At 35.8% G+C, this 13145-nt stretch overlaps 1 protein-coding gene and 1 pseudogene across 2 annotated transcripts in view; one reads left to right on the plus strand and one right to left on the minus strand.

Annotated features, from left to right (window-relative positions):
* Window positions 1-13145, plus strand: part of CTNNA3 (catenin alpha 3) — a 1660471-nt gene that overhangs the window by 340367 nt on the left and 1306959 nt on the right. The gene's annotated exons all lie outside the window — the stretch shown is intronic.
* On the minus strand, window positions 7673-8950 carry LOC308619384 (small ribosomal subunit protein uS14m-like; annotated as a pseudogene). Its single transcript has 2 exons — window positions 8906-8950; window positions 7673-8288 (listed from the first exon to the last, which is right to left on the minus strand). The product of its transcript is annotated as a small ribosomal subunit protein uS14m-like (transcript).

The following is a 13145-nucleotide window of genomic DNA, read 5'->3' on the forward strand; positions in this document are numbered from 1 at the left end:
CAACAGTATATCTTTACAGTTTTACCATAAGTAATATTCAACTGATCACTGTCACACATAATCCAGAGGGATTTTGGTTTCCTTTATATCCAATAGAACATAAAGTATGTATATTACATTGACAGTATTATGTTAATTTAAGCTAATGAACAGGAAGTAGCAGGTATCCTAGTCACCTTAGTAATACACATGCATGTCAGAATATGGGAGAAAAACAAGTCAGGCTATTTCTTCTAAAGTGAGAAACAAATTATTACACCTGCACCTTGAACCTTGTCCACCACCAAGAGTGAGGCATAATGCTTGGTGAGCCTCTTTGAATTTTGAATGCAATATGTGTTACCTTTAGGTAGGCTGCTGCTGCACATTTACTAGGTAAACTTTAAGGCTGCCAGTTTGAGTAAAGCCAGGAGAAACAAAGAGCTGTGCAGTAGGTCCTATCTGCAGAGCAAACTGTTCTTCCCATGAATTTTATGACCCAGAAAGCTTGATATATTCAATATGTATGTGCCAGAGATACTCTTTGGAGCTTCTGGCAAATCCCAAAGGAGAATCATGGCATAGACCCCTCCTTTGTCAATAACTATTTCCATTTGAAAAGCAATTTTACTGACTTGCTTATGGACCCTAGTAGGGACTGAACACCTACCTGACCACAGGGCACAAAGTGAGTATGTGACCTGAACTGCCCATCATGAACTAGGTGTTATCTAATATCATGAGCCATAAAATTGGATGTGCCCACCAGCATCTCATTATAAATCAGATGTGACGTATCAAGATCAGGCCTGAAAAGGCCCAGAACGCACAAATAAACTGCTTCAGTAGGTGACATATTCCCAAAGTACTCGGTCCTGCTACTTCTCTGCCTCTTCCTCAACCCACACCTATAGCTTCATGGGGAATTTCCTATGACTTGTTAATAGAGAAAGGAAATGCATGGTCCTGATTTATGGATGGATTTGCATGGTGTACTGAAATCAGTTGTAGGGGATGGGTGCTGCACTACAACAGGAATAACCATGAAAGACAACAGGAAGGGAAATTCTTCCAGTGGATTGAACTCTGAGCCCTGCATCTAGTTTTGATTAGGGGTAGAAGTAGAGATGTCTTAAGGTATCAGTATACATTCATTCATGGTCAATGCCTAATGCATTGACTGGATTGTTAGGAACTTGGAAAGAAAAAAATCTTGTGAAGTTGATGACAAGGAGGTCTGGAGGAGACCTCTTGGAATTGTTATGGAGTGTGAAAGATATTCCTGTCCAACATTAATGCCTAACTAAGGTATCCACAGTAGATAAAGCATATAGGTGGACAAATGACCCCTGTGGCTTGATCAAGGAGTTCCTGTATAATGTGGATATGGTGAATAGAAGTATGCAAGGCACAGCAACATGGACTTTCCCTCCCCAAAGTTGATGTGGCTTCCACCAGTTGCTGAGTATACAGCTTGCCAAGATAAGGTATCAACGTTGAACTCCTGATACAGCTTCATCCTCATGGAACCACCTAGCTACCTAGCTTTTTGTGGATGGGGGAGGCGGTGCTGTGTCTTCACAAACTCTCAAAGTCCAAGTATTGATTTGCTTTCTCTTTACAGTGCTTCTGCCATTTTTGGACTTATACGATGTTTAATACATCTTCATATTTTCCCCGTAACATCACCTCCAATTAATAGGGCTTCTTATGGTGTCAATGATCTCAAGCTCATAGAATTTACTAGTCTTACCATGTGTATATTATTCAGAAACAGCTGGCTTTGTAGAATGGTGGCATGGCCTGCTAGAGGCTCAGCAATAGAGCTAACAGGGAGATAAAACGCTGTGAGGCTGTGATGCTGTACTACAATGTGGTGAATGCCTTCAGCCAGCATCCAATAATGTTTTAGAGAGAAGAGGGAAAAAAATCATGACGTAACTTTTGACTATGTTCTCCTCCCTCAGAAACCCCTTCATTAAGATAAGTTTTATAATAACAATAATATCTCACAGTCATTACTTAACTCATACTTCACTTTTGTCAGAAAATTTTTGTTAGAACAATACATTTAACTTCTATCTCCCTGAAAAATTCAAGACATCCACAATGTCTAGTAGGGATCCTCCCTTAGATGTGGCACTGCTGTGAACTACACACCCCGAGCAATCATAAGTGGTGTTTCTGCATGTGTACAGTATGCTCCAGTTTTCAAAGCTCTGTATATTTCAAAGCAATGTATAGCATTGCTTATCAATATCTGATATAAATAGTATAATAAACAAGGTTTAACAGAACAAAGCATTAGTCAAAGGTGAATGCCTTCTAACTTAAATGGATTTTATTCAACTATTAATTTGTTCTCATCTGGGATAATTAAAAACCACATTGAAACCCTTAGACACTGAGAAACAACCCCAGTTCTTGACTTGACGGCCTGATTTTATTGATTTCATTTGTTTGTGGCTTTAGCTGTGAGAGGTTTTGTACATTACCACTTGGCATGGAATCTTCCACTATATTGAAGACTTTATTTACTCTTAATAGCTGTATCAAGGCCTTTGTTTATATGCAGGTCTCAGCAATTGTCCCTGAGGAACTCTTGGAGTAAAAAATAATCTTTGACATAATTTCCCATATGATTCATTTTGGATTCCCATGTGACTCAGTTGCTGCCAGCTTAGAAAGTACATATACATCATACTGTGCCAATGACTGGATTTCCTTAGTTGCTAATGCTCCTCTCTTCTAGTGAAAAAGGCTTTATAATTTTGAAACTTCTGATCTCTTATATGTGTTAATTTTAAAAAGTCTCTTTTCTCCCTCAGAACTTTGAAAAATAACTTTCTTCTTTTTCTTTGGAGTACTTTACTTTCATTTTGAATTCAAAAGAACAATTTTAAATATGTGTTTTCTCACAGATGATAGACATTCAGTTGCTTATCATGAAACACTTACTACATTCTACCCAAAACTACTTTACAGAAGGGGCAATTAGTGATGGAGACCAATGCCAAACAAATACACAAATTCTATTCTATTCAAGTTCACTTCATGGGTGGTGTGATTTTAGTGTTAGAATCTCTTGGGTGAATTATGATATTGGTGAGGCACTTAATTCAACTAAAACTCATTGCATCACTTTTTAGCAATACTGCTGAAAGTAACACAAAATTCTTTTTCTCTAATTTGCCTCAGGAATATATCGTTGTCATTAGCAAGCAGAATGAGAATTGCACCTACCAATTACTGAACAAAAATTAGAGCTGTAAATAATGTGAAGCATCTCTTTCTAGGCAGGTGACCTTATCTGCTTATCTTCCTACCATGTGTAACAAAATAATGGTTGATAAGGGGCATTAACAGCTGTTCTAATTTGGAATTAAACTTTTATAAATCAAATTAGTACTTCCCTCCAATAAAAAATGATCACTGAGATTGATTTAACCAGCAATATTTTAAATCTTCTTTTTTAACTCCCATCTCAGTGACAGAACTGGGAGCCAGTTTCGTATGACTCCTTTTCTTGGTATGAATTTCATGTGCTTAATAAATTTGTTTATTTGATATGACATTATGCTTAAGTTTGTATTTATTCTTCTTCTTAAAAATGAAATCAAATAATTTCATTTGTAAAAATATTGCCCGAATTCCTAGTTCAAGTTAAAAAAAGTATACAATTAAGAGAAGAGAAATTTTGGGCAGAAAGGTACATACATAGAGGAATTTGTGGGCAGAAGGGAACATTATTTAGAGAATTACTTTGAAGTAGTTCAATACATTTTAAGTTTGCAATTATTGGATGATCGTATGTATGTAATTACCCTGAAATTGTGCCAATAATGAGCCTTTTTCTCTACGTACATCTTGTCTCCTTTGGTATATATGCTCTGAGTATTAGATTTACTTATGCATATTTGAGTCTCTATACACGTACTGATTTTTTAAGCAAACATTTATTAAGTGCCCACTGAGTGCTGAACATTATGCTAACACTGGGAGGGGGAGGTGTGTGCAGGGATGAATAATTATATATAACCATCATTGTTATATAACAGTAGAATCTTTCAAATGGAACCTCTAACCTTGACTGGTGTTATATAAACTTTCAGGGGATTCTTTGGTGACTGGAGTTCATTTACCATGCTCAAGGTCAGTTGGACCTTAAGCATTTAAGAGATATAATTTAGAAGGAGAAGAAAACTTAATATATACATTGATAACATGTTCCTGTCATAAATAACCTTTAATACTTTGAACTATTTAGAAATATGAGATAGTATCTAGTACAGGAACTATATTATATGAGAATATTTATTAAATGAAACAAAATTAATTAAATTCTGCCCTGTAATAAAAATTGACATTCACTGATGGAAACAGTTTAAGCTGATTTTTATCTGTTGGCTTTATAGATTTTACCTTTACTGGGGCTCCTTCCAACCACCTCTAAGAGGACCTTTGAAGGAGTTTTTCTCAAAATGTTATGCTGGACAAATCTAATCTACTCATTAAAAAAAGAAAGTCTACTTGATCAAACTTAGCAACTTTATTTCCAAAAATATTCTTTTATATAACCTAGTATAAAAGAAATAGGTATTTAAAAATTCCTTTTGATTTAGAGAACTGCTGATGCTTCTATTCACTATTCCTCATCTACTAAGTCTCTGCAGGAATTTATACAATTCAGTATCCTAAAGTGGAATGGTTAATTTTATCTAGTATTAGATAAGGAGGAAAAGGTTTTAATAAGTGCTGATAGTTACCCAAAGCTTCAAACTCTAATGACTCCGTTAGAGTTACTGGACAACATTAATTGTGATATATGGTAACCCCACAGAACATTCTGGGTTAAACACAACTTGAACCATGTGATCTGTTCCTATTTCATATTGCTAATCAGAAATGTTGCTCTTTAAACAGTTTGAACTGTTTCACATTCTTCTACTAACTGTTTACTATGCTAGGTAAAACTATAACCTTTTTAGTTTTTAATACAAATGTTGGTGAAATAGTTGTCTCTTAAGTTATACATTGTAGCTATTAGCAGATAGACCCAATTAGGAGTTTATAGAAGTAAAAATGGGAGGGGGACTGATTATGGACTCCAAAGAGGTAAGACAAAAGTTGTGTCATTTCATATTCATATTTGACAAGTAACTGTTGTATATTATAGTCAGTATGCTTAATGTTTTAAACTAAATTATGGGGAACCAACTGGGTTCCAGTTTTACTTTTACTTTTATTTTTCATTGGAAGGCTGTGTTTACATTGGTAAATCTTGTGCAGAGGTTATGGTAATATACAAAGTTTTCTTTTCCTTTCAGGTGGTATTTTAATCTTTAGGCTTATTCTAGGAAGATGTTCATGGTAGATTGTTAAACAGTAAAATGAATCCCAGGGTATCAAGTAAAAAAACTAATTATTGTACTAGGGGATAACAAACTACTTGAGTACTCATAAGGGTAGGTATGCAAGGAGCTTTTAAACAGGTCACAGGAAATGAGAAAGAAATGAAAATAAATCACGTGTTAGAGATAACAATGAAATGAGCTAGAGAGAAGAGAAATGCTCTGTAAACAGGTACATGAGCAAGTGCTGTAGAGCCTTACAGAAAATCAGGGGACTAGGTTTGACAATTTCATTCATCTTTCATGCCAACGCCACAGTTTTGGTCACTCAACAGGTCAGTTACCTTTCCTTTGTCCTTGTACCATAGGTCGCACTGTTAAATGTAGCTACCCTGTAAATAATCATAACTACCACATTTTGGAAGCTTGCCATGTCCCAAGCTCTGTATTGAGTGCTTTACATATATTATTTTAACACTTACAGCTATTTTATGAGGCAGGTGTTATTATCTCCATTTATAGAAAAGGAAACAGACTTGGAGAGATCAATTTATTGCAACAGCTAGAAAGAGCCAGAGGTGTGATGTGAATCCTCGTGCATCTGACTCCAAAGTCCAACCTTTTAAATGTTACACTTCCTGCAATTGGTCACACCATGTATTTTATTACTTAAGAAAGAGTGAATAAGTAAGAAGCTTGGAGTCAAAGTCTGGCTATTTCATTAGTGATGTGACCTTGGTAACATTTCTTAACCACCTCAGTTCTTCTGCTTGGAAATGGGGACACAAATAGCATTTATCTTTTGAGGTATTTATGATGATTCAAAGTGATAATAAAATACTTAGCACAGGTCATGGCACATAGAAGAGTTTTCTAAATTTTACCATTATTATCATTTTGCATATTTTATTAAATTCTTGATTTTGTGAGGCTTTGTATTTTATAGTCTGGTAAAAGCAATGTAATTTGGTAGTGAATCTTATTTTCTCTTTAAGAGAAGAGAACTTTCCTGTTTGAGTTGAATAATCTTTGAATCCTATTTGAATTTTATTTGAATCTGGTTTAAATTGCTCCTGAAACAATATTGACTTTTAAGAGAAGTTTGTTTTTACGATACTGTAGTTTTTTTATAAATAATTTTCTACTGCTTTATTCTATGACTTTGTTTAATTATACTCATAGGTCATCATTTATTAGTTTTCTATGGTCCAGACCACATATTTGTTTGGATATTAGCGACTGGAATTGTAAGATTTCTCTGTGTATTATAAAATAAACTAAAAGTATGAGGGAAAAGTTCATACTTAGAAAATCAAATTTCTTCTAATATTCTTAACTAGGTAGTATAGACTTTGGGGAATGATTTTCCTTGGTTGATAAGTTTTTGGAGAAATTCTATATATTCTTGTATTCTCTTGAAAATTCTATTATCTTAGTTGCTATTTCTATAAGACAATTTAAAAGTATATCACTACTTCTGATCATTAGAGTTAGTTCTGTTTGCAATTCATATTGATTGAAGTCATGCTGTTTCCAGCTTTAAGCCAGTAATATTTTGGGCTGTAATATAAGAGAGTCATGCAAATAAACATGTGTTTTTGACTGTATGCAGTTAATATTTTTTGTTTAAATTTCACATAATAGATTAGGATCTGTGGGGCTATGCACCACATGATTTGGGTAGGTCTGTAATTAACCAAATTAAATCAGAAAAAGCAGACATTACTACATTTCTTAACACTTTGATCATGGGAATTATTGGAGCTGCTGGCATCAGCATGTTGAATAAAGGACATCTCAGTACTAAAATCTGTTTATAGAGATTCTAAAGACTTTGTTGGATCCATTTTATCTGCTTAAGAAATGATAGGCAATCAAAAGCTAATTGATGATTTTCCTCAACTACTGATAGCAATTTAGTATATTTTACCCTTTATCCCTACTGCCTTGAAATAAATTTACTGAATGTGCTATCTTTTCATGATTATATCAAGGATAGAAGAACCAGATAATAAATGGGTCCTTAGACTTCCCTTCTTTGTGGGAAGAGATATTTAGGATTTTGGAACATAGGAGGGACAGATATTTGATAGTCTGTTTTCCTTTTTACTTCTGACAATCATGGGTTTTGAGATCTAAACCTTAGGTGTAATTACCCTGATCCTAATTTCCTCATCTGTACAAGAGGAAAAAATGATACTTCCTTTAAGGGTTCTTTTGAAGATTAAATGGCATAATTTATGTGAAGTGCCTGGCATATAATGATGTTCAATGAACTTATGCTATTTGTGACCTGGTGTTTTCTTTCTATCTTTTCCCTTTTGTTTTAACAATTAAGGCGCTTTTTTTAAAGAAATATTTTTTATTACTCTACTCTTCACACTATGCTTGGGAACAGTATGTTTAATTTATTAAATCCAAGAGAAAAGATAATTCACTGACAGAATGAAACATCCAAATTTTTTCATTTAAAATTTAAAAGTAATTTAACTATAGACAGCATCAGGTAGAGCAGACCTTTATTCTGGACCTCCATAAAAACTAGGTTTTTGTCTATTAGAAAAGCCTCTTCTTGCCAGAACTGGTTTTTCCGCAAGCTCAGTAGGTTCTGGAGCTGGTTATTACCGCATTGCTCGCTGCACCCCAGACAGTTGGCCGTGGTCGGCTAAGTGACAGAAGAAGATATGACTCAGACTCCAGCGCCGCCTTACGCCTCGTGGACTGGACATCGTAAGACACCGATTTGTGATTCCAACGCGACAGCTGTTTCGGGGAAGGGAAGCAATTTCTTCAGCCACTTCCTGAAGGTCTTTTGGCAGAATGGTATTCTTCCTGAGAATTGATGTGTAGCCTCTCATCTATATACTCATAGGCCATTTTTCTTCTCTTCACATCACGCAACATTTTCCAGTCTACATGGTAACTTCAAACTTGGCCTGAAGCTGATGAAGGAACAACCTCCTCTCCAGCTACTGACCCATTTTTCTGCTCCCCTTTGCAGCAAAACGTCTTCAAATGCTTGTCTATATTCGTAGTCTCCGATTTCTTTCCTCCTCTTCTGTCTTGAACCCTTTCTCTCCCACCACGCCATCGAAACCGCTGTGATCCAGGTCCCAACAATTTCCACTCTGCTAAGCCCTACAGGCAATTCTCAGCTCTTCTTTCAATTGACTTTGAGCAGAAAGTTGCCCACTTCCTGCTCCTGGAGTGCTTCCGGGCCACCACGCTCTCCTCCCTCGCTCTGCTTCTTTCAAGTCTCCTTTGCTCGGCTCTCTTCTCTTAACATTAAAGGCTCTGGGGTCTCATTCCTCGGACACCTTCTCTCTCCACCTACACTCCTTATAAATTGGAGTCAATCTGCAGCTTTTAATGCCAGTCAGCTCTAAGCTTATGAATACCAAATTTACATCTGCAGCTCGGCCCTCCCCTGACTCAGGCCAGAGGAGGAAAGTAGGCAGAGGGAGAATCCTAGGACGGGTCTGCACTGGTCACGACAGGTGGGAGAATAGTGGGGAACCCATGGGTTTGGAGCTTCAGAGGAGAGGGGGAGGAGGGTATAAGGGGGTGGGCCAGACCTGCCGGACGCTCCGCAGCAGAGAGCCGAGCATGGAGGCCGCTATGTTGTCCCAGCAGTTAAGGCTTTTAACCAAAATTATCTTTTGCCTCTTCCATAACTTATAATCCAGACCTGACTTATTATGTAGTATGGCATTCTCCAAAGTGGTACCCAGGAGGCATGCATGATGATCCAGTGGGATATATGAAAAATGTTAAAACTTCTACTGGTACTTAATTTTTATTTAAGAAAATAAAAGAAATTTAGGTTTAATAATATTTAATTTAAAAGCTAAGGTTAGTGTTTATATGTAATGTATAGATAAATACATTGAGTATGAATGCTGAATTTTTCTTTTTTCTGAATGGGACTGCTTGATCAAAAAAGTCTGGAGTTCATTAATCTATAATTTAGTGCCTGAAAGCAGCTTTATGGGTGACAGAAAGAAGAATTTGGAAAAGCTCTTTCTGAAAACTTTCTTGGGGTCGAGAGTTTAAGTAAGTCACAAGGAGGTAATCTAGTTATGGATGTCAGAAGGCAATGAGGGTCAGTGTTAGTGCTTGGTTCTTTTGAAGTTTTGGTTTCCTACAGTGGAACTTCAGTATAGTTTTAGTATAGTTTTGTTGTTGTTGTTGTTGTCACTGTTGAAAAAAGAACCACCTTGTTGAAACCTGGTTTGTTTCACATCTTCTATTAATAAGGTTGTGATTTTATTTATAAGGAAAAAATGCACAGATAATATATAGTACAACCCCCCTGTAAATACTCTTATTAAGCAATAGACAAGACCTTCATCTTATAAAATAAATAAATGCAGTTTAAATTGGTTGCTTTGGTACTCAGAAGAGTGATGTAAGGCTCCTTGCTGGGATGGATATGCTGAGAAGATTTTATTACATTTTGAAACACATAAATAAAAGTTCATGCAAAGAAGTAGTCTGTACTCCTGTCATTGGGATTCAAACACATGTAATAGAAAGATATTCCATTGAGCCTAACTTCATTTAAGATTAAGACACTTTTGCCAAATTGTGACCTACAGGACAAATCTGTAGTTCTGTTGGATTTCAAAGCCATTTCACAATGTTGCTTCCAGCAGCAGGAATAACAGTTTTACAGACTAGTGAGCTGTTTATTTTGAGAGTCCATTTCAATGATCATAAACCACTGTTCTTGATGTTGATGGTTTACTTAGTAGTTTGGAAATTGTGCATACTAGCAAAACGTGAAATGGTTTTAAATTGTTTTTATGAAGTGTCAATTACAGAATGGGCTAAATTCACTTTGACTGCAGAGTCTCATTACTGTGGAGGTCAAGATGCTCTACCACTCTCAGTTAAAGCTGTTCTTTTTAGTGATTCAAAGCCTGTTTGGTACTCCTTTAAGACTAAAACTATACCCTAATTATACAATCATGGAGAGTACCAGAGTCATTATAACTATATGTTTCTCTACAATCCTTGAAACACAGTATAAAATACCAAGGTTCTGAGTAGTATTCTACTTCCCAATATCCAAGATTTTATTGGACCAAGAATGTATGTTAGAAAATATCTCTAATAAGTCCTTCAAGGCTGATCACATTATTTGATTACTTGCGGAGGATGCAGATTGGCCTGGCCTGTGAACTGGATATAAATGACTACAAGAAGAAAAACCATCTGATGAATTGAAGTGAATTATATGCTGTCAATTTGAGCTATATATGCATAAGGGATACCTTTTATGGGGACGCACACATTTACTCCAGGAGATTGTTTTTGCTATATTTATATCATACTATATGTAAACATTCAGAAAATATTTGCATGAAAGTAATGGCAAATCTGTTAACTGTTACTCTGAAATGGGTTTCAATATCAAAAAGACAATATATATAAGAAATTTTCTAATGTGCTAGTAGTCATCATGGGATAACTCAGCAGAGCTCTTGATTTTTTTAAGATCTCAAAGGATGTGCCAAGAAATTATATTCAAGGATCTTTAAGGTTTAATAAGATCTAGGGAAAGGATTTCTGTAAAATCAGGCCAGAAACAATTCTTAGGCCTTTGAAATGATTTAGGTTGAGACAACTAATATTTTATATTAACTGTAGATTAATAGTCTATTCTTTTAAAATTTTATAATTAGTTCTATGTTGTAGTATTTTCAGTCAGGAGTTAATGCACAGTTAATTTTACAGACATGAAAAATTATTTTTATTTTTCCTGCTTCCTATTGAAGTGTAAATACTTCATATATTATCTTATTCATCTTTCACAAAAACCTGATAAAATAGATGTTGTTATCTCCATTTTAGGTATGAGGAAGCTAAGGTCTATGTCGGTTAAGTGACTTACTCATAGTCTCATAAGCAATGAATGATAAGACTCTGATACAGGGGTGTCTAGCAGTAAAATCTTTTGCATTTAGCTACTACATTATACTACAAATAATAAATAGTATGGGACTTCATGTAAGAAAGAGGTCTCTGTGGGCTGAGAGGGCTAAGATAAGTGGAAACAATGGATTTTGATGAACAACTGAAATTTAGATAGCTATGTATTTAGTAGTAGGTGTGGGGTGGGGTGTAGACATTTATAAAAATACCTCCATGAAAAAGATAAATATATACCTATTTAGAGTAATAATAAAGAGATAGATCAGAAATTGACCTTCACGTTCTAAGAATATTTGAAGCCAGAAACTTTAACAAGTAATTTCTGAGATTCTCAGTGCATTACAACTTATAAGAAATAAGTTGTAACTTCTTTATTCTTTAAATATTACTCTGTATCCTCTACTGCTAAAATGGTTTGGCTTCCACAACTGTGAATTAATAAAGTATTGATTTTACTTAATACTTTAATGAGCATTTTAAAAAATTGGGTACTACTGTTCTTGAAATAAGTTGGGTCCAGTTTAGAACTACAGGATATCTATATATATTTTAAATAAATTTATTTATTTATTTATTGGCTGCATTGGGTCTTCGTTGCTGTGCACAGTCTTTCTCTAGTTGGAGTGAAGGAGGGCTACTCTTCGTTGCGGTGCGCGGGCTTCTCATTGCAGTGGCTTCTCTTGTTGTGGAGTACAGGCTCTAGGCACACGGGCTTCAGCAGTTATGGCATGTGGGCTCAGTAGTTGTGGCTTGCGGGCTCTTAGAGCTCAGTAGTTGTGGCGCACAGGCTTAGTTGCTCTGTGGCATGTGGGATCCTCCCAGACCAGGGCTCAAACCTGTGTCCCCTGCGTTGGCAGGCAGATTCTTAACCACTGCGCTGCCAGGGAAGTACCCAGAACCACAGGATATTTTAACTTAAGAAATTAGGACAACTTCAGCGATTATAGAACAGTAAGGATGGTAGGGCATTTAAGTTAGCTCAGTTCTGTGGCTGAACTCCTGAGAGAGATTCTAGGAGAGATTCAAAGTCCTGTCAGAAGTTCAGGGAAGAGAATCATATAGATGTATAAAGTTCTGTGGTAGAGGCCCATAAACAATGGTACATTTTTTCCCGGTATATTTAGTGATAGCCCTCTATTCCCATTTTAAAGCAGTGCAAGAATTTCTCCTTTGGTAGTTCTGCTTTGCAGTTACCCACCTGGTTGATGGTTCATGCTCTGAGCTGGTAAGTAGTATAACTTAAGAAAAATGCAGCTGAGTCTTTCTGTTAATTTGAATGAAACTAATTTCACATAAATTAATGTGTTCTTTTTATGCCCTTCAACCCTTTGTGACATTTTAGGGCTTGGATTTTTTTTGTTAATCCATGTCTACTTCTACTATTAGATGCCTATGATTCTTTCCCTGGCATTCTGCTCAATAAGTACATATCCTGTGAGGCTATGTGTGTGCTGAGAAGACTTGAGTTCAACTTAAGGACAACTGACAGAGGGGGCCTTGTTTGTGCTCTGAGCTATGTGATTTTAAAATAAAGTGATTAGAGGAATGATGTATAAGGGAAGAAAGATGGTCAGACATCAATTAAGAAAAATCTCACCCATCTCTTTTGCTTCTGGCTGATGTTAAGTTGGTAAGCAGGTAAAGCTGCCTGTTCTTCTGTCACTCTGTGTGTATTCTTATCAGTGTTTATATAATATTGCAATTAAAGTCCACTAGACTGCATTATTTGGAGAATAAAGCCAACTGGTTGAATTTCCTATGATCATTGTTTTATTTTTATTATTTTTTTAACATCTTTATTGGAGTATAATTGCTTCACAATGGTGTATTAGTTTCTGCTTTATAACAAGGTGAATCAGTTATACATATACATATGTC

This window comes from Mesoplodon bidens (genome assembly GCF_964165515.1).
Source record: "Mesoplodon bidens genome assembly, chromosome: 1".
In the NCBI taxonomy this organism is placed as follows: Eukaryota; Metazoa; Chordata; class Mammalia; order Artiodactyla; family Ziphiidae; genus Mesoplodon; species Mesoplodon bidens.